At 47.4% G+C, this 16,375-nt stretch overlaps 1 long non-coding RNA gene across 1 annotated transcript in view; it reads left to right on the forward strand.

The window, feature by feature from the left end:
• LOC109290152 overlaps positions 1 to 14,403 on the forward strand; it is a 15,767-nt gene extending 1,364 nt beyond the window's left edge. Inside the window, exons 2-3 of the long non-coding RNA XR_002095546.1 lie at positions 630 to 632; positions 14,394 to 14,403. This is a non-coding gene — a long non-coding RNA (uncharacterized LOC109290152). The remainder of the gene's footprint in view (positions 1 to 629; positions 633 to 14,393) is intronic.
• Positions 14,404 to 16,375: the final 1,972 nt, after the last annotated feature.

Raw genomic sequence — 16,375 nt, forward strand, 5'->3', positions numbered from 1 at the left:
CGGTCCTCCCCAACCTGAGGTCTGAAGGCGATCCCCTCGAGTCCGGCTTCTATCACAGCAGGGAAGTCCCGGTCCCTGCACAAGAAAACGGAGGTGAAGAATTGGTTAAAGAGGTCCGCTTTCTCCTCTGACGCAACCACCAGATTGCCCAGCGTATCCTGCAGGGGTCCCACATTACCCGGCACCTTCTTCATCCTCCCAATATATTTGAAAAAGGACTTTTTGTTATCCTTAATCTTGGACGCCAGTCCGAGCTCCATGCCCGACTTGGCCTTCCTAACAGCTCGCCTACAGGCCCGAGCAGAGGAGGTATAATGATTTAGGCCAGGGAAATACAGCTTTTCCTAGTGCTTTTGGAGTGACCTAGTGATTTTTGCACATGCGATTTCTTCAGTTATATATGTAAAAGGAGCATCCATCCCATGATGGTAAGGGAATGCCATTAAAGTAGCATGCCACCTTTCTTGATCATCTATGGAAGTATGCTATAAGCTCTGTGGTGTCTTACTAAGTGTCTGAGTAATGCCTAACAGAATGGGAGATACCTGCGTCATAAGCCCTCATTCCATTACCATAAAACACTGGTTTAGAAGAACAGAATGTATGGGAGAAGAATGACTTAAAATTAGGATGTAGACAGATGAAACAATCATACTCAGTTGAAAGGGGGTGGGAAGGCAGGCTTACCTGTTCCATGTGTCATCTGATCAGCAGTAACTGTTTCATGTATCATTTCTAACCTGTAAGTAAGTGAAAAATGAATCAGGGAAGTTTACCTCTGAATTAAATACCTGAGCTATTACCACTGTTTAGCCACTGCTTCACACAGCAGACACAAAACAGTGGGAGTAGATCAGTGTAATGCATGGCAAGCCCCCTCCTGTTTTTACTTGTGCAGTTATTTTGTCCATTCAGACCCTAAGTGAAGTCTGAACCTAAAACACTTGAAAAATCAGTATGATATGCATGAAGAAAGACCCCCCCATTTGCGTGAAGAAAAGCACTGTCCCAGTTAAGGGCCAAATCTATCTGGAGTAATCATGTATTGACTTTAAATAAAGTGTGGGGGGCTTGAATCCCCAGGGTTTTTTAGCTGGCCCATCAGAGATGGAGCCAGGTGTGAAACAGATAAAACTAGGGTCAAGCTCTCTCCCTTTTTAACTGAGTTTGCTTCTGCAAATAGGAGTCAATCAAACTATCACAGGCTTGCTCAATTCTAATCAGAAGTGCTATGCAAAACCTAACTGAAGTTTTTTACAAGCTGGTGGGTTATTCTAAAGAAATGTGCTCAGACAACAATGGGCTGTATCTGCCATACCAGCAGTCCCAGAACCCAAAGTCTGCTGTTCATCTATGGAATTTGCAGCTCCTTCTCATTTCCTTCTGAGAACATGCCTTGGGATTGATGTGCAGGTTGGTAGGTTTTGTAAGTGAACAGCAGAAACTTGGGTTTGAGATTTTCCAAGCAGTAAAGGACAGTTAGTACATCCTTCATGTTTTAATATGCAGAGACATGGGTCACCAGCACATTTCACGTCACCAGAACAAATATCAGATCACTATGACAAGAACTGGAAAATGCTGCCAATATTTCTTCTTGTTTCCTGATTTAAAAGCTAATCTACTTCAGCTGTATTTTTTGCTATTTACATGAATGTTCACTGAAAGCATACATTAGTCTCGTGCTCTAGTATTCAAGGAAGTGCCATCATCCACGATGCATTTGTGCAGCACTTAACACAATGGACACATATTTGCTTGTAGCCTGTTGGCACAAGCATCATGTAAATACTCAACAACAACAATACTAACAAGAGGGACATTTCACAAGCATACAAAACAGATTAAGGGCCAGATCCTACTCCATCTGTTAGACATTTTAGTGGAATTAAGTACCTATGTGTGATCCTATTGTGCCCATCTCAAGTCCATGAAAAATGTGCTCCTACTTTTGTAACATGAAATCACTGTAGCTTTAACACTAACTCAAAGACTAACCTGGCAGTGAGAGCACCACCTGCTGGGGTAGCAACAGTGGTGGGCCCCTACCCTCCAAGGTACCAAGAGAGCCATATACCCACCAGCAGGGCCAAAGCATCGGGGCTAGAGGCTTTAGCCAACTACCTCCTCCAGCACTCCCTCCTCTAGCCCACTGGCACCACCAGCCACGGACCCCTTACACCTGCCCACCCCAACACCAAGCTCACTACAGACATGTCAGAAGAACAAGTTTTTATTTCCCTCCCTTCCCAATAATAAACTCCCCTTCTCCCTCCCTCCCCAACAAACAGGGTCCCTCCACAGCCCACCCCACCCACCAACAATAAAAAAACCCTTTTCCCTGTGCAAACTGGGCAAAAGGTGCTTTTTGTGGTGTCCCAGAGTGAGAGCCATGGAGTGGAGGCACCAAGAGGGCACAGCCCAGGGGCAGGTGGCCAGCACCACAGCCTCTGGCCATTTCCCTACAGGTGCAGATGCTACGGTGAGTGCAGTGGATGGAGGGCTCACCCAGGGGCAACAGTGGGTCCTCCTCTGATAGGTGTTGTCCAAGGCCTGCAGGGCTGGTGTGCAGTCCTGGTCCTGCTGCAGGCAGCTCTGGCTCTGCATCTGTATGGAGCTGGGGTGAACAGTAGACCTGGGCGCATGAGCCAGGGTGAGTGGGGGGGGGGCTGGGTGGTGTGGCACCCAGGGTGGGGTTGGGCCAGAGGCTCCTGGTAGCTGGAGGTGGCCCAGACTCTCCTCCCAGGCCCAGGCAGGCACCTGCTTCTGGGTGATGGGCAGCTGCCAGGGGGCAGGCAGGGCTCGGGTTGGGGGCTGGGCCATGGGCAACAGAAAGGTGACTGCCAAAGCTAGAAAGGTGTCCAGCACCCACTGGCCATCATCCATGGCGTGCACTGCCCAGCCCAAGATGTCATTTTGATCCCTGAGCAAGTCCAGCCACTCATGTTCCAGGGCCGGGAGCTGTGCCCAAAACTCTGTGTTTGCCCAGCCCCGCGCATCCTCACAGGTGATGTCCTCTGCCCACCAGGCCCAAGAACCCTCCAGATGGTCCTCTGACACTGTCATCAGTTCACTATCCACCTCTGGTGGAGCCAGCACATCCATTGCACCCAGGGTGTGGGTGGTGGCAACCCTGAGGCTGCATCTCCACTACCAAGTGTGGTCTCTTCCACCACATCTAGCTGCAGGACCTACAGAGCTATGAGACAGAAGCTTTTTGTCAAAGTTTTCAACATTTCAGGGATAAGATACTCTGTACCAGGAGCCATGCACTGCTTGGCTTCAGATTGGGGGTCAGTCATGCATGGGTGTCTAAGGGCCATGGTACATTAGTTGGGAAGGCCCGGGCCCAGGCAGCCATCAATCGGGAAGGCCCTGATGGCCTAGGTGGCTGTTAGCAAAGCCTCCCTATCCCTGTGTGCTCCCCTGTGGCTGGTGGGCTGCTGGCTGCTGGCCGCAGGCAGCCTGCCTTCTCTGCCCCATTCCCAGGGCAGGACAGGGCAGGCTTCTGGCAGCACCAGCCCTCACTGCCCCCCTTTTCCTCCTGCAGGCCAAATGCTCTGCTGATCTGCCACCTAAGCTGTGACTCCTGGGCTTGGGGGGCACAGGGCTCCTGGACAATGGGGATGAGGAGCTGACCATGCCCCCAACCCCCTAGCAGGGGGCTTCTCTGGGTAGGTGCCACGGGGGCCAGCCCCCTGCTATGCTGCCACTACACTCCAAGCATGCCCCTGCTCTGCATGCCCCAGGTGGTGCATGATGAGCCATTTGTGCAGACCAAGGGGTGCCCAACCCACTACACCCTGCTACTGCTGATCCTCATGGTGCCCTGGGCATACCTGAGCACCTAGTATACGACTGTGAGCTATGACAACATGGGAAGCAAGCCTGGGCTGCCTCACACCCTGTGCTGCCATCTTCAGGGCTACCTGTGGCTGTGCTACATGTCCCTCCCCCGCTGGGGAGAAGGACTTTGCTGCTGGCATTGATGCATTCCTTGGCATGTAAGAGGCCCATGCCCACCTAGCTGTGGGGGTACAGGCTGCTCAATAAAGTTCTACACTGTGTCCCACTTCTCTGCATGCTGTGGGGGGGACCCAGAGACAGGGGAGTGTGGGTGGGCTAGACAGGGTTGGGGGCAGTGTCAGAGCCAGCGGCGGGGAGGGGGCTAGGGCAGCGAGGGCCCTCCTCCCAGTGTGGGCCTTACCACGTGGCTGGCAGCTCTGCACAGTCCTGCCTGTCAACAACAGCGTACAGCTCTGGCTGCTGTCCTCAGACCATGGGGCACAGTGTGCAGGTGCCTGGCTGGGGGCACCCCCTGAGGAGCTGGTACTGCCGGCAGCTGGCAGTGTCATGGACAGCTGTGCCTCCTGTCTGGGTGCCATGCTGGGGCAGGGGCTTGCGCAGGCCACCTGTGCTGCTGTATACTGCATGGCTGTGGCCTGGGTCCCAGGGCACAAGGATGGCCATCAGTTGCTGCATAAAGGGCATGGAATTACAAGCATTGTTGGACCAATGATTGTCGTCAGTCATGGTAACCCACTGTACCTGCAAGGCCTTGACTTTTGTGCAACACTGCTGCACTGACCGATTGTGCCCATGCTCCCACATCTGCCTGACAGGGCCTCACAGATGTACACATTGGAGCGGCCATCCCACTCAAACTGGCACTGCACTTCTGCCTCACCCCATATCAGCATGAGGTCACAAGTCTCCTCCTTGGTCCAGTTGGAGCCCTGGGTGATGGGCACAGCTGTGGGCACATCTGCTGTCAGGGAGGATGCCATCGTTGGTCCTGCACTGGCTCTCTGGACCCCTGTGCAGTTGTACCTGAGCTGCTGGGCCTGGAGAACTGCCTGCTGCTCCCAGTTCAAGGACATGGCAGGGAAGAGGCAGCCACATGGCAGAGGCAATGCCCCACAGAACCTACAGGCTCCAGGCAGGCTGCTGGGGGTACACTGTGGGCAGGTGGAGCTGGCCCTGCCAGACAGAAGCTGCCTGCAACTGGCCGTGGGGGCTGAAAAGCCTAGCCAGAGACTGAAGCAGCCTGCTGCACCCTGCAGCCCTGGATGGGGTGGTCCTGCCAGCCACATGGCAGTATGGAGGCAGGCAGTGGTGCAGGGGTACAGGCAGGCTGCCACAGCTAGGCTGTGGCCTGCCCAGGGGGACACAGGCCCTCGAGTGCCCTCAGGCTCCCTGTAGGTGTGCCCCAGGGCTGAAAATATCTTCAGGCTTTTAGAGCCTGACATGGGGGCTGTCATAGAAGCAGGAGAGGCTCCCAGCCTGGAGCCCTGGGGCTGGCCCCCCAGTTGTTGGGCTGACCTGGGAGCAAACTTGCTCTCAGGTCACGTCTACATGTTTGTTACTGAGCAGTAACTAATTGCACTTAAATTTGCTACCCGCATTTTTAAATTTGCTACCTGCATTTGCAGGTAGCAAATTTAAGTGTGATTTAAGGGGTTTTACTGTGTAGTTAGCACGTGCACATGTAGACATGCATGCTTACTGTGCAGTAGCCTAGTTCAGCCTTGCATAGAGGCACCCCAGATACTTAAGGCCAGATCCAGTTTTGTCTCATAAATGTTTAAATGGGACTTTGGCTCAATTTAGGTGCCTCTGTTCCAAAGAGTGACTCAGATTAGTCCTACTTCACAAAGTTCAGGCAGCCAAATTCAGATAGTGTTTCCATTTTGGACTGCAGTGTTTCCAAGGCACATATATTTGGGTTTCTAAGAATACTTAGATGCGATCCACTTTGATCATCTAGATGCTCCATTCCTGCTTAAGCTCTGTTGTGATCCAGATTGGTACCACGGAAGTGCCTAAATCCTGGGGGACCTAAGTGAAATTTACAGCAAGCAGATCAACCAATCATTGAAGCAACATGTATAAGTTTAAATCCCCTACATTGCATTCAAAATTGTGTGGTGGCACAAAGGCATTAGTTTTGTGTGGTGGCCAATGAGCTCTAAGTGTACCTGTACCAAGAGGGAGACTGTAAGAATGACATGATGGGGCATGTGTAGACATCACAGGTATTAATGTAGAGTGCTTGAAAATTTTAATGTTTTTTTTTTTTGGTGTGGTGCATTTCTGTTTGCACGACACAGTGCTCATGTTCTCACAAGTGGTGCTTTTGAGTGAGTTAAGCCTCATGTGTCATTCCCCACAGATTTCAGTAGGGGGAGTCAAATACCAATTTACCCCATGTAAATGTCTTTCCTAATCTATTACAGCAGGAGGCACATGTAAACCATCTGGACTCCGCAGTCCCCACCCCTGGACTCTCACTGGGCAGTCCTGACTCTCACCAGAAGTCTCCCCTGGACACGGTCATGGTCACCCCAAAATCCTTGCCAATTGCACCTGCCTATGCTCAGTCGGTCTGGTCTCTCTCTGTCAGTACACAATCCCAAAGACCCCATCCTAATCTGAAAGACAAGCCACTTGAATCCTTCCCTCCCATTCCTTTCCCTTCCCATCCCACCATGTTACAAATATATGTGTTTTTTCTTTCATTTACTATAGCTGCTATGATAACTGCTATAATATCATAAAATATTCAGAGTTTTGAGTAGTGGGTGGGTGGGGTGTTTGCTGCTGCCCGGTTGATTGGTGATTGCTGTTGTTGATGCTGGTAATGGTGAACTCTTTTGGCCTTTTTATTCCTGTTTTTTTTGTGCTACATTTCCCAGCATTCCTGAGCTCATTGATCATCCTACAGTTTCCAATGGGGGCTCCCATTAGAACCCTCCTGTTCCCTGCCCAGGTACACCATCAATCTGTTTGTGTAGTGCCACATATGGCTTTTGGAGTTGTGTTGTGAATTGTTTTATAAATGTTTTTGGAATGTTCTTGAAAATGTGGGTTGTTGTTTGGCTTGGTCCCCCCAGCATCCGCCTAGCCCACCAAGAGCTATAGGTAACTTTCTCACCCACGTTGGGGGTGGGGGGTCTCATTCAGGTGTGGGTGATAGTGCATAAAGCCCCCCTCTCCCAAACCACTCACAGTTTGGAAGCAGTAAACCCTAACCCAGTCCAGATTTCTTCCCCTTTCCCCTGACTGTCCCCCCTTCCGCCCCCCATCTGCAACACTGCATGCCCCTGTAGACAGACACAGATTTAAAGTGTAAATGAATTTAATTTAACATAACCAAGAGAAAGAACAAAGCACTCCTAGGTGTTGTTGTCAGCAATATATCCTGCCAGACAATCATGCACAAGGGCCACCCGATCAGCCTCTCCTTGAGGATATTTCCTTGGTCCCTGTGCTGCTGCTGCCCGGACATGTCTCTGTTGTCTGGCCACTGCCTGTCTCGCTTCTTCTTCCCATGACTCTTTGAAAACCTCTCTGAGGCTCTCACAGATATTGTGCAGCATGCAGGCTGCCACTATAAAGGCCGTGATATTTTTTTGCTCCATCTCGAGCCAGCACATAAGCACTCTCCATCATTCTTTCAGTCGGCCAAACACACATTCCACAGCCATCCTGCAACTGCTCAGATGGTAGTTAAAAACCAGCTTCTGCAGGATGGTGACACTCCCTCCATAAGGCTTCATGAGCCAGGGCTTTACGGGGTAGGCAGCATCTGCTAATATAACCAGGGGAATGGTGACACCACAGATCACTGTCTCCTCCACACTGGGGGCATTGTGTCCTTTCTCCATGAGGCTAGGCAGAGGGGAGTTTCTGAACACGCATGCATCATGTATGCTGCCGCCCACCTGGTATAAATGTTTGTGAACCAGCCCCAGTGGTCCACCATGGCTTGCAGGATCACAGAGGCATACCTTTTCCTGTTTGTAAAAGTCCTCCCCCTCTCCGCAGGGCACAGCACTGGGATGTGAGTGCTGTCTAAAGCCCCCACGCAGTTTGGGAACACCTTCTCATTAAAGTAATTTATGACTTGCTGCAGATTCTCCAGGCAGATAATTTTGTTTGCAGTCTCCTTAAGCAGCTGGCATACCTCATGGGTTGCCAGCCTGACTGTGCAGACAGCTACGCCAAATTGGCTTGTGATGTAGCGGAGGCTGGAGGGGCTGGCCAGTTTCATGATGGCCATTGCAACCCTTATTTCTGGTGGGATGGCCCAATGCATGTTAGTGTCCTGCCTCGCGATGTGGGGCCCCAGCATCTAGACAATATGATAGACTGTCTCCCTTTTCATTTGGAACATCTCCAGCCACTGCTGGTCTTTCCAAGTCATCAGCACAATTCATTTCCACTAGTCCGAGCTGCTCTTGCAGGCCCCCATTGTGTGGATTCTGGTCCTCCTCAGGTTTCTCAGTGGAGCCTGGTCAAATTCCACTTCTTTGCTTTCCTCTGGGTATTCCAAGCCCTCTGGGTACCTGTAGCATCTTATTATTATTGTGATTAATGCTGTTAACCAGGAGCACATCTTGCCACTAAACACTGTAGCACAGTTTCTATCCTTCTCAAGCATTCCAGAAGTAATCCCCAGGTAAACAGCATTTGCAGAAGCAGTACTGCCACCTTCTCCTCTTCCTCTTCCTCCTCCTGCTCATCCATGTCCTCCATATTCTCCATGTTGAAGGACTCTTCACTGCGTTGTTCTCCATCATCTTGTATTTCATCCTCATTCTCCATTCACCCCTCTCCATCAGCAGCGGCTTCTCACCTGTCTGTACTCAGCAGATGTGGGGCAGGGACTGTAGGGTGTTATGTGGTCTGGAGTTTGGTGTAGCTGCTTTTTCAACACTTCACTCTGACACCCTGGGTCACTGGGGCTTTTGCTATCCTTTCATCCTGAGCTTAGCAGCCACTGGTGTTCTGATGTAATCAAGCTTGCAAACAAAAAGCATTTTGCCAGTTCCTCTCCTGGTAATATAGGCTACTCAAAACTTGTGCCACTTTAGGGAAAATAGGCTGTGCTTCTGTAATAAAATTATTTTGCACAAGCAGGTATTGATTTTTGCAGCATTGAGGGCCATTAAGCAGCCATCCCAAAGTACAGTGGCCTTATTTACATCATCACCAGAACTTTTTGTTGTTAAACTGGGGGCTTCATCACCTTTGGGTGTTTTCATACTTACAGGTAATGACTTCGCAATCCTTGGAATTTTCTCAGACCCCCATGCAAGCACAGCCTAAGTACAAAGACACCCCCCCCAAAAAAAATGCCAGCTCCCTTTCACAAATCACTCGTGCTGCTGACCACAAACTGCTTCACCATGCCTCAGAAAGCCAAGGCCAGCAGTATGGAGCTGATGGCCCAGGAGGCTGATACCTCCAGTGCCCATGGACCCAACTAGACCCAAGAAGAACTGGAGGACTTAACTGACATTTGGTTGGAGCGAAGGATGATAGACAGGCTGGAAAGTAGGAGGAATAGGCCTGTTTATGTCAAGGTCACAAGAGGCATGCAGGCATGAGGGCACAATCATGACTGGACCCAGGTCTTTGCCCCACTTGCCCACCTCTGCACTTCTGCATTGCACCCTTGTAACTTTTGAATCATTGCTGGCCACAAAGGAAGCTGTGGTCCTGAGCTATGACCACTGTAGTGACAGAAGCTGAGGCTTCTTCACTGGCCTTGGCCCGAGCATCAGCTCAATTTTGCACAGGTTTTGCAGGCCCATTTTGTATAGTCTTCTCACCCTCCTCCTGGTTACTGGCCATGTCCTGCATCAGTGTGAGCTGGACAAGTTCTGCAAGTGCATTTCATTTATTGCTGCAGAGGGCTTGGGGCACAGGTCAGGCCTTCTATTAAGGAAGCTGAGGCTTGAGTTTCTTTTCTGAATTGCGGAGGCCTTCTTCTTGGTTGCTGGTGAAGACCTCTGTGGTCTGGATAGTAGGCTGTTCATCCCACTTGCCCACCTCTGCCTTACACCTTGCAGGGGCTTTCTTCTTGGTTGCTAGCCAAGACCTCAAGGGTCCGGGTAGTAGGCCCAGACCTGTGGGCTCTTTGCTCCACATGCCCACCTCTGCCTTACACCTCTCCATTGCACCCTAGTAACTTCGAATTGTTGCTGGCAGCAAAGGAAGTTAAGCTGAGCTTTTTTCGCTGGCTTTGGTCCAAGCATCAGCTCAATTTGCACAAGTTCTGCAGGCCTATTTCATAGTCTTCTCGCCCTTCTCCTGGTTACTGGCCATGTCCCAGCAAATTTGGACTGAGGTACATGTCTTCTGACACCCACCCACCATTCTGTTTCCTTGAGGTTCTTCTCTGACTTGCGGAAGGAAGGAAGATTTTAAATAAATAAGGATAACAGAAAGTAGAATTCCCCCGCCCCCTCCCCTGCTGGCCATTTTAAAGCCTGATGCCAACAGCATATTACATCCTGCCTTCAAAGTCTCCCCACCCCCTGCCCCCACTTCTGCCCTCTGAAGCACATTTTTGCATCCCACGTCCCATAACAGTACAGCCTGCAAAGAAAAAAACTCAGAAAAAAGAAGCTGTTTTGGAGCTGCGGCAGCTGGCGTTAACCCCAACCCTCCACCCCACTTGGCGACCATGCATATGAAATGCATTATAATGCATTAAAGACTTACTAAAGTCTTTAAAGACTTGCTAAAGGCTAAAGGCCCCAGGAGGTCCATGCATGGAGAAGTTTTGCAGATTGCCTGCTTCCCACTGGGGGTGGGTGGGGTTGTTTGGTCTCTTTTCTTACAAGACATGCTGGCTGCACTGCATCCTAGCTAGGACTTAACAAGCATTCAACCTCCCTCCCTCCCTCCGATAACAGTTTGTCCTGCAACTCTTTGCAACTCTTTTTAATAATGCCATGACTCCCTTAAAACCCATAAGCACAGTATCCCCAACACGCTGAGGTGGGCGCTGTCTCTGAAAATCAACCCAACCACCCACTCCAAAGAAAACATGACACATATATAGAGCAAAAATAAACACTTTACTGAAAATGTTGCAGCTTTAACAATAACTATATACAACTTAACAATATAAAATATATACAAAATGTAAAAATTAAAAAAAAATCTGAAGATATTTTCACTCTACTCCTCTTCACTATCTTCACTCTACTCTCCTTGTCACTGGGCTGTGGGCTGGTTGCCATCCCCGGTGAGTTCCGCCCACAAAAGTTTTCTGAGAGGAGGGGGAAAAATGAAGAACAGGAAGAGGAGGGGTGTTTGGTGCACAGTCAAAAAAAATGGACATTTGCCCCTCCCCCCACTCTGACACACAAGGTCGGTGGGATATGTTACCTAAATATCACTTGGGACGCTGCATATCCTGGGCATCGGGTCTGGCAGGCAGCATCCTGCCCCTGGACTTTTGGCCGTGGTTCTGAAAAGGAATGTGATGAAGTTCAGCAGGTTTGCAATATTGCCATATTGGAGGAAGTCATGTAACCACTCACTCCAAAGTTTCAAACTGCTTGCAAAAAACTTACTTTTACAGTGATGCTGCAGCTGTCATCGGGAGCTATGTCTACTACAGTGGCAGCACACGACAGGGGCTGTGGGTGTCTCAGGTGGAGGGTACATGGGGAGGACAGGAGGGTACATGGGTGGGGGGGAAGGACATATATTACAGGTGGCGGGGGAGGGGTGGAAGAATTAAGAGGGGGTAGAAAATTAAGGGATTATTTGTCTCCCCCATTTAAAAATAATAATTTGTCTGAGCAGACCCATTCTGACCTGAACTGCATGCTGTGAGGGAGGAAGGAGGAATGAGAAGTAAAGGAAGGTGAAAAAGAACACACAGCAGCACCACTGGCTAAAGGGCAGAACACAGCGCCCCTCGCGGTGAATTAGAAGTCTTTGGAGTCTCCGGCTGTTTGCACAAACAAAACGACAGTTGGAGCGGTGTAACTGGAGAGCTCCGCAAATTAACACATCTCAGAGTAGTGTTAGTTTAAGATGCTAAATGAACTTTAGATCAGCGAGAAATCACGGGGGGTCATGCAAATGCAAATGGAGTTGTGTTGGTGTAAATGGGAAATATAGGTTTGTCTACACACACCCCATATGGGTGTTAAATAACATGGGTGTCAAATGAAACCTTTTGTTATGGAAAAACTAAAGGGCAGATTCAGAGGTGATTTTTCTGTGGTGCAAGATACACAGCAGGATGTCAAAGGGCCAGGAAATTGTGTAAAGAGGAGTGGACTAGATCCTTGGCTGGTGTCAATGGATATAGCTCTTTACTGGCTTCATTAGCATTAGAATGGCTATAGCTGGCTGAGGATTTTTCTGTTTCAGTTTAAGACAGCATGAGAGCCTAACCTGCTATAAACACAGCTACAAAGAGCCACATCCCTATCCGGATCCTCATAAATCAACCTTGCACTACACCATTGGTGCATCTTTGGGTTTGCTCCTACCCCTCTCTCCTTCATAGGTGTTTCCTTGTGTAGGGATGCCCTACGATATATCATAGTTCTTGGTGGTTGCTAAAACAATGACCCATTTTCACATGATGTCACAAGACCAAGGAGTTAGACAGTGGTAATGCAATGGACCTTGCTTCCTTCAGTCTGGTCCCTAAAAATCCTCATTTAACCCTTGGAAACTCTAAATTAAGCATTATTTATGAGGTTCTGTAGTAAAATCATAGTCCTAGTGCAATAAATTGCCAGCCACAAGCTAATGTTTTAATATTTCTTTTTTCCAAATGCAGCTTCCACTCCTTCTGATTAACTCTGTCTTCTCTATAGCTTTGTCAAAGAGGTTTGCTTTCAGGAGCATTTGATTTCATCAGTTTCCTCTGGCTGCCAGCTGAAAATGCCAACAGCTATGAATAGATGAGTCACATCCTCCAAGAAGAATCTCTTGCAGAAATATTATGAAACATACTTTATGGCATGAGGTGCCTTAAAGTAGCCAGGGGGAGGTACAGGCAGTGGAAGAAGAGTGGCAGGGCTCCCCACTTGGAACAGTTTTCACATTTGCTGGCTCAATGGATTTTTTGAACTTGCCATATCAACATCATTATAAAAGGTAATACATATAATTATGAGGGGCTGTTGAGGACTGGAGTGTCTGAAGGCTAAGGGCATGTGGTCTCTTTAAAATACCCTGTGCTTCCTATAAGCACATGCAAGTCAGTTCATATAATATGGGCAAGCTACATGCTAGGATTATGCACTTTATCTTTTCTGCCTTTACTGAACTGGGGCTGACGTACATCTTCTGATGCCTGTTGGTGCTGTGAACAGCCAGCCGGAGGCAATTGATTAAATCACATGACTTCAGTGGGACTTGGCATGGTTGCAATATCCACCCGCATGTCTGCATTGGGGCCATTAGTTGAAATGTATAGTTTCTTTTGTATTCAAATAGCTATTATTAATTTTGTAATAAGATCAGTACTTCCCATTTATAAAAGCTACTTTCACTCCACAGAATCCCAGGAAGCATTTTAGATACACTCACAAACATGGGGCTCGATACTCTATTTCTCTGCACTGTAGTCAATGTGATAAAAAACTGGTAGAAAATGGAAACCTAATAAGAATATATTTCCACCTCATACTGGTGTGCATGGAAACACAGAGCAGGGCAAGGGAGCGTCAAACTGGGATGCATACAGTCCCTATACAAAACCATGTTAAGAAAACATTTAGAGTTGTTATTGTTAGAGCTCATGTGTTATTCTCATCTCCATTTCTGTGTTGGCTACTTTGCCTTCTCCAACCACAGGGCAGAAATACAAAGCAAAAGACAGCAGTCACAGATCTCCTAAATAGGTATAATTTTACTAAATCATTCAGTAGGCCCTGGATATCAGCCCAGGGATAAATGAGACCTGCTCTATGGGCTTTGCCAACAAATTAAACCCTGTTGGGTGGCTTAGGACCTTGTCATATAGCCTCATCCATGGTGAAACCAAGAGCTTCCATCCCTACCAGAATGTAAGGACAGAACAGCAGTCTCTTTGAAGAAGAAATCAGTGCCACTTCATTAAAAAAAAAAACACTCATTCAAAACAGAAGGGTTTTACACTCATAGAAGGGAAAGAGCAAATGCTGCTATTTAATAGTATTTATATTAGTATTACAAGAAACAGCATAGGAATCAGAGACAAACTGAAGCAACATCATATTTCAGGAGAAAAATAAACTCTTCAAAGTTTTAACAGGCTGAGAATAAACATTCCTCTTGTCAATCATTTCAGTTAAGGGCAAGTCCTACTTCAGAGCCACATAATCCCAAATGCTTTCCTAGAATGACAGGTGAAGTCTATTCATGTGGTCATTTAGTCACAGATGATGCTTAACTGGGCACAGAGCTATGAGCCTGACACCCACATGCTAAATTCAGATCAAAGGAAAATTACTGTCTCTTTAGGTGACAGACTTTGTGTAATAGAGAAAGCACTAGGGCTGTGCAAAATTTCTCTGGGTGTTTCGTTTCAACATTGTTTCAACTCCTTTCAAGCTTGAAACTGTGAAACTGAAATAAAACAAAAGGCTTTGAAACAGCCTTGAAATGAAACAAGGGCACTCGAAACATTTTGAAAGTTTTGAAATGATTCAAGTTTCAAAGCTGGGCTTGCTTGCAGGGAAACAGAAGCTAAGGCGGGGGTGGGGGGGCAGGAAGGACTGCTCTCTTATTGACTGTGTATCTGGCCAGTGACTGTCTTCCTTCTCTCAGGTCCCTTCCAATCCCAGTGCTCTGGGGGAGGAATAGAAAAACAGCTGTGCCACACACATAGACACAGCAAAACAGAAGTCGAAATGAAATGGTGCTGTTTTGCACAGCCCTAGAAAGCATGACACAGCAAAGCCCCTGAGATTTCCACTTTCCTGAGGAGTGCAAAATACCCTCATGTTTCTAAATTCTGTGGCTGCTTCTCTTCTCAAATCAGAGTAAGTTGTCAGCAGTGAAGTCAATAGAATGGAATCAGTATAAAAACAGTATAGATAAGAGTAGAAGTCAGGCCGTAACAGCTCTTCTTAATTCAACGGGTGGTCAGACACATAGATGTGCCTAACACCATTTGGTCCCGAAACATCTTTGACCAACATCTTTTCCTCTTGAAAGGAATTTCTTTTTGTTCTCCTTGACTGTTTCTGAGTATTTCAACATTCCCCTGTAATGAGTGGGAACTGTTGCTGTGACCATATAACAAGCCAGGGAATACCATTAAGTTAAAAACCACAATGTCAAGCCATTTTGTTTGGATATTAGGAAGAACTTTTTAACTATGAGGGTGGTTAAGCACTGGAAATGATTACCTAGAAAGGTTGTGGAATCTCTGCCATTGGAAATACAGTTCAGACAAATATTTGTCTGGGATGGTTCAGACAGGAATGGCCCTCCCATGAGCAGGAGGTTGGATTAGGTGGCCTCATGAGGTCTCTTCCAGCCCCAATTTTCTGTGATTCTGTGATGAGATCACAAAGCAAGAAAAGGTGCACTACAGATTATCATCTTGGAAACAAAGCCCTTCACTGAACTAAAGAAAAGGTATAGCACAAGTAATGGCAATCCAAGCTTCTCACAATGCTCCTTACCAATGTGGCCAGGTGGGATTTGTAGAAGATGAACATAATCCAGCCTTTTTCACTAAACTGCCTTATGACAGTGTTTTTATGATACTTATCCACTAGAAAGGAGATTGTTGTAATGCCTCTTACCTGTTTCCAAGCTTATTTCAAATAGGTGAAGATTTAAATAACACAAGTGAAAGCTGCAGACATAAATAACATATTTGTTTGTGTGAATCTACACATGGATAACCTTACAGAATTGTAAACCAAACACTAATAATGGGACCCAGATTGAAATGGAAACCAGCTCTCCACAATGAAATACAGATCCTCATGTTTGAAAAGTTTGCAGTCAACTACAATAAAAATCATGAGAGAGAGCCCAGCTAGCCCTCACAGTCTCCATAAATATCAATTTTCCCTTTCTTTATTGTTAGCAGAAGAAACTTGGCAGTGGCATGCCATCACCCTATTAGTAAACACATGTTATTATAAACATGGAGCAGAGGTCACGATAACTGTAAACAGGAAAAGGAGGGGGCAATGACACTATCAAGCAGCTCACAAGATAATAAGCTAAAGTAAATAAGGTCATTCCAGCCTGAGGAAACTGAATTTGTGCTACACTCAAGAGGTTTACAACACACCTGGCTATTTTGCTACATTTTCCTGAATTGTGAAGCTATCTATAAAGTAGCCAGAAAAGGGACTGTAAAATGGCACTGGGAGTTTCTGTATTTGACAGTGACTCCAGATGGAGAGATTTCTTTAACTGCCAGTCTGGCAAATACCACCTGGGATCTGAAAACCCTTCTTTGATAATTTCCAGGTCTTACACCATCACTGGAGGTTAAGCTATTACTTCTACAATTCCTAAACCAGGCAATGATTCTATGAATTGTTCCAATTAAAGTTATAACCAAAACTTCACCACAGAGATTGAAACACATCCTCCTTAA

This window comes from Gavialis gangeticus, unplaced genomic scaffold, assembly GCF_001723915.1.
Source record: "Gavialis gangeticus isolate Ggan-Ray unplaced genomic scaffold, GavGan_comp1, whole genome shotgun sequence".
Lineage (NCBI taxonomy): Eukaryota > Metazoa > Chordata > Crocodylia > Gavialidae > Gavialis > Gavialis gangeticus.